Consider the following 5,903-nt stretch of genomic DNA (forward strand, 5'->3'; position numbering starts at 1 on the left):
TTATTCAACCTTTAAAAGAAGGAAACTCTGTCATTTGTAACAACATAGATGAACACAGAAGACATTATGCTAAGGAAAATAAGCCAGGCACAGAAAGACAATTACTTCATGATCTCATATGTGGAATCTTGTAGAGTTGAACTCACATATGCAGAGTGTAGAAGGGTGGTTACCAGGAGCTGGGGACAGTAGGAAAGCCTTGCTTAAAGGGCACATAGTTTCAGTTACACAGGATGAAGACATTCTGGAGACTCGATGTACCACACAGTGACTATAGTTAATAATATGGTATTGGGCATATCTCTTTGCTAAGAGATCTTAAATATTCTTACGCATACAAAGTTACCTTTATAAGGTGATGAATATGTTAATCAGCTCGATTGTGGTCATCTCACGGTGCATATGTGTATCAGAATATATTGCATATCCCTTATATACATAAATTTTTTATTTGTTAATCATACCTCAATAGAAATGGGGGGAAATAAATTGATAAATAAAATAAAATGAAATTCCACTAGGAAAAAAAATATGAAACTGGGAGTTGTGTGGAGAAAAATGCTGTATGTTTTAATAATTTGAACAGTACATAAATTTTATGCTTATGTTTGTGCAAGAGTATATGGAAAGTATGCCAAGAATAAGTAATAGGTCAATAGTTTTAACACCAACATAAACAATGAACTTTCTTTTTCTTTTCTTTCTCCTTCTCCTTCTCCTTCTCCTTCTTCTTTGATAGTAGAGATTGAACCCAGGGGTGCTTAACCACTGAGCCACACTCCCAGCCTTTTGATTTTAAATTTTGAGACAGGGTCTTACTAAGTAGCTTAGGGCCTTTTCTAAAATGATGAGGTTGGTTTTGGCTTTGAACTTGCAATCCTTCTGCCTCAGCCTCCTGAGCTGCTGGGATTACAGGCTAAACAATGAACTTCCTCTATCACCCCTGAGACCTTTCTACATTAGATGAATCCAGAGGTCTCTAGAGAGCTCATACCAAAAAATCACCACTCATGATGGAAGTAACTTTATGGGTGATCAAATAATTTAACAGTTTTATAATACAAATGAAAAGAATCAGAATATTAATGTTGCTTATTATGACTGAAACACTGCTGTAAACTCTGCCCTTACCTTGATATGCCCATGGAAACCCAAGTTACATTTAAAAACCAAGCCCATCATAGAAGTCTTAGTGGATTTCTGAAATCTTCAATCCATTTAGCTAACACTTAAACTAGATCCTGAGCAGGAAGGGGAGAGGGACGGGACTAACGACTGGGGAATGTAACCAAAATAAAGAAGAAAATTCAAATGCTTTCCTTTCTTGACTCCGTAATTTCATTTAATGTTTCATGGAGCTGGAGAAGGAGGTGTACCCTCTGCTTTCAGAGTTCAATATACAACTATTAATCAAATTGGTGATTTTCAACTGAAGGTAAAAGGTAAGGAGAAAGTAGCATCAGGGGGAGAGAGCTGAAGTGTGTTGTTTGACAAAAGCACGTTCCATGTTATATTGTAACTGCTTGGGGAATATTGTAAAAACCTTGTTTTCAGAAAATGACTATTTCAGGAAGATGGGGTGGTTGAATTTACTGGAATGGGGGATGACCTAAAAATTGTGAGAATACGAAGCTCAACCTTGCTTATTTTATTGCTCAGATCTTTGGATAACCTTTGTTAATTATTGTCAAGTACTCAGAACAGTATGCTGAAGTTGATTATAAATATTTTCTTTCATCTGGGTCAAGCTGTTCTGTATCTGGGAAACATTCAACATTTATGAAATGATATTGGAACCATTTCCTGGTTTTAGGGCTAATGAAAACTTCTCTTTTTATTTTTATCTTTTTAGCTCATTTTTGTTAATATTTGGAAAAGGTCTATTAGGTCAAATTTATTCCACATTTTTCCTAAAAATTTCAAGCTATGTGTTTAAAGAGGAGATAGTGGGGATTGGTAGACCAGTTGTAGAACCTTTATCCAGTGAAATCCGAGGGGCCACTAGTCACAAGCCTGTAGAAATGCATTTATGCATAGGGAAAGACACTCATGTTGTGTGTTTGACTGAAACAAAGGTACGAGAGGTTGCAGAATAGCATGATAATTAAATTAAAATAATATAAATCATATCCAACACTTAATGAGGAAAACAAAACAAGACAGTTCTTCCTTACAGTAGAATTCCAATTGAAAAATATAAAGGAGAAGACGGAAATAGAGATTCACCGTTATTTAAATGCCATAGTAATGATTGCTGCTCTGGATCTGCTGATGAATGTTAAAGGTACAGAGGGAAAAAGTCTGAGAAAGAACAAGATTTGCATTCTTTGAGAGTATCACTATCAATCGATTTATTGACCACAACATTACTATGTTCTCTGAAAAAATGACTTTACAGTAGAAGACAATCCCAACAGGCACTGCCTTTACCAGGTCCCGTTAACGTCACCAACAAAAGACCTAGGAACACCGTGAACCTCACTGTCGGGTGCACAACATCTCAGTTATATTCTTGGCAAAATCATGGGTTTGATCCGACAAATCAAAATTGAGGCACAGTCTACAAAATATCTGCTCTTCAAAAGAGCCAGCTTGTCAAAACAAAATTGGAGGAGGAGGGCAGAGGCTTTTACAGATTGGAGTTTAAGGAGAAAAAAACTAAATGCAATGTGGAATCCTGAACAGGATTCTGAAGAGAAAAATGTTATTGGTGGAAAATCCATTGAAATTGAGACACAGTCCATAGTTGAATTGATAGTGTTGTCCCAGTGTTAATTTTCTGATTTTGATAGTTTTATTGTAGCCAGTTAAGAGGTTAAGTTGGGCAGAGGGGTAAATGGAAACTCTCTGTTGCATTTTTTCTATAACTCTAAAATCACTTCATAATAATTTTTTTTCAAAAAATAATGATGAATATATGGGGCATCAGATATGCTGCCTTTCAAGTGTTCCCTGAGTGTGACCAGATGGTCTGAAGAGCCCAATGTTAGAGGAAAGTGTGCTGATTGTGTGCTGACTGTGGTAGTCAGTTGCTATACCCTACTCTACCACAGGCTCTCAAGGTAAGGGGTGAAAGGAGTTGCTTCTAATTGGTGTTAAGGATAGTGGGTGGAATCTGACAGATGCTTCTTGCTATGGCATGTATTTCCTGGACACATTGATGAGTGCATAAGAATTAAGTAGGTGGATCAGTCCACATTCATATTTCGCAGGCTCTTATAGTGTAAGTCTCATAGCAGCTTTAGAATGCTTCAAATTCCTTTCATGTAGTTTGGGCATTACTAGCAGATGTCACATTATGATCTGTAAATTCAATCTCTAGTTTACTGCACACGGGTCACCAGTTTTCTTTCCAGTATCAGCTTCTTGGCAGAGTGCTGTTGGGGTATACTTACTGATTTTCCAACCAGAGCACCTTGTGTAGGAGGGACCTTACTGTTTTTCTCTACATGACTGCAGTGGGCTTCAGTATTCCCAAAAGAACATCCTATTCCCCAGCAATTGATGAGCTGGCAGCAAGCCCTAAGCAATCCACACAGTATCATCTGAAGAACTTTCAGAACTGGAATAGAGCCAAGGAGTGAGAAAGAGGGAGCAGCCTGTCTCTGTGTCTAGGTGGAGCATGCAACCCTGGGAGCTGTCAAGCAAACATTTTCTGTCTTGGAGGCTGGGAAAATGGAGAACTCCACACAGAGTCCAAGAGCAGGAGGAGGGGAGTAGACTCCCAGAGATGAGCAAAGAGGAATGAGGACTTCTGGATTCACCAAATACTACACACCCAGCTTCAGTTCTCATGCCCAGCCAGCTGTGTCCCTGCCCTGGAAGTCCATGAGATTTCTTAATCTCCTTTCAATAAACTTTCTGTGTAAGTTAGCTCAGGCGAGGTTTCTGTTACCTGCAGCCATGTGTCCAAAAATGATGTCTCTTGTTGCTCTCTCAGCCTAAAATGGTGGATCTGTCCCAAGGAAAGAGCACAGCTGGTGCCCACCAAAGAGAACCCCTCCATAGCTCTCATGGGCACCTCTCCCAGTCTCTACCCCTCCTGCTGGTGATGCTGACGCCAAGCTGCTGATGTTTAAAGTTAAGGGTGCCTTCTTCTTATACTGCCATAGCTGGTGACGTTGCCTCCCATCTAGTAAAAGCTGTGGTGCCATTTTTGCTGCCAATTTGTCCTTCAGGAGTACTGAGAGGAGAAAAGATAAGGAAAGTTAATCATTTAATAGCTTCAGGCTCAACCAACAACAGCAACTACAGCAAAACAATGCCACATACCTGGGTGTGTGTTTAAACCTTGACTTGAAAAACCACAGGCATCTGAGCCACAGGTACCGGGGCCGCAGGCTTACAGCTCTGACCAACCCAAAAGCAACAAGTACTTCCCCATAAAGACTGTCCTCCTATCCCCACGCCTTGCTGGCTAGTGTATCTGCCCCTCTTAGCCAATGCAGGCTCAGTGCAAAAACTTCCACCTTCCTTCCCCAAATTTTCATTATAAAAATGTTCTTGACTAAGAGGTCTGGTGGACATCTCCCAACTATTACTTAGTTTTGCTGCTGGAATTTGTGGGCACTTTCCCAGAATGTGGCCCTTTCCTCACTAGCATCTATAAGGACTCAATAAACTGTTTCAGAGAACACTCTATCTCAAGAGTTTTGATTTTACAATCACAGGGAAAACACACTTTGTTTTTATTCACTATTTTGTTTTATTCATGTCCTTCTACTGAGGACCCTGGTGTGAATTTCAAGGTTGGATTGGAGGAAGGTGTTACTTAGGAGAGCTTTGGCTAAAATTCTGTCAATCTCCAACTAAAGTTGGCTTTAAAAATAAGTTCTTTTTAAAACAAAAGAAGTTTAAACATAAAAACATAAAAAAATGGAAGTTCTTTTGAAATGGAAAAGAACCAAAGCAATGTCATTTTGTTCTGACCTGACTCCATTTTGTGCTTGTTGAACATTTTTCCTTTTCAGCTTCCCGACAGCGGTATCTATGTTGAAGTACAGAAGGACCTTGAACTGATTATGGCCCTGAAGTACAACAAAAATGTGAAATTGAAACAAGTCTCTCGTGTAATCAAAATATGTCTCAACAAGGTCTTTTCTGACCTACAGGTGCCTCAACTGTCCTGTAGTTTTGCCTTTATAAACTCCATCCAAAATTCAGGTTCTGGGATTTGAAGTGCTAGCCTGCTCCCAACTACTTGCCTGGCATGCTCATTACAGGACCTTTTTCCTCTTTCAGTATGGCTCAATATGTGTGGGTGGTTTGTAATAGCACTCTGTAACACTTTGACTCCACCCTTATCCACACAGTAGCTTCATCCTCTGACTGGCACTAAGTTGGCTCTCAATTGCTGGGTTATTAATATTTATTGATATTGAATTTTTTGAAAACATAGGTCCCTCTCCTTGTCATAAATTCACTTTCTCTTTTCTGCATGATTCAGTCTGAGCATTCTTCAGGAGGAGAAGACACTTGGAAGCTACTGGAAGAAGTGTGAGAGGGTCGAAGATAGGCCTACAGCAGGCAGGACCAGCCTCCGGCAAGAGGAAGGAGAAGGCCATGCTGCACGGGGCCAGACTTGGAAATCTTAGCGCTGAAAGGAAAAGCTCCCCATGTAACCATCATGTATGTACTTGGTCATTAATCATGACACCATGTACATCATGGTCTCAATTCTCAGGAGCACCTGGTGTGGCGGGGAGTCAGCCTGCCTACTCAGGTGTGCCTGTTTAAAACTGGGGAATTGGGGCAGGTGTGGTAGTGCACACTTGTAATCCCAGCAATTCAGAAGGCTGAGGCAGGAGGATTACAAGTTTGAGGGCAGCCTCAGCAACTTAGTGAGATCCTAAGCAACTAAGCAAGACCCTATCTCAAAAAATAAAAAAGGCTGGGGGTGTGGC

General features: G+C 40.1%; 1 long non-coding RNA gene across 1 annotated transcript; it reads right to left on the minus strand.

Moving 5' to 3' along the window:
• Positions 1–2,323: 2,323 nt before the first annotated feature.
• LOC144373553 (uncharacterized) lies at positions 2,324–5,054 on the minus strand. The gene is made up of 2 exons (XR_013433181.1): positions 4,930–5,054; positions 2,324–4,183 (listed from the first exon to the last, which is right to left on the minus strand). It is a non-coding gene; the product is annotated as an uncharacterized LOC144373553 (long non-coding RNA).
• Positions 5,055–5,903: the final 849 nt, after the last annotated feature.

This window comes from Ictidomys tridecemlineatus, unplaced genomic scaffold, assembly GCF_052094955.1.
Source record: "Ictidomys tridecemlineatus isolate mIctTri1 unplaced genomic scaffold, mIctTri1.hap1 Scaffold_42, whole genome shotgun sequence".
NCBI classification, from domain to species: Eukaryota; Metazoa; Chordata; class Mammalia; order Rodentia; family Sciuridae; genus Ictidomys; species Ictidomys tridecemlineatus.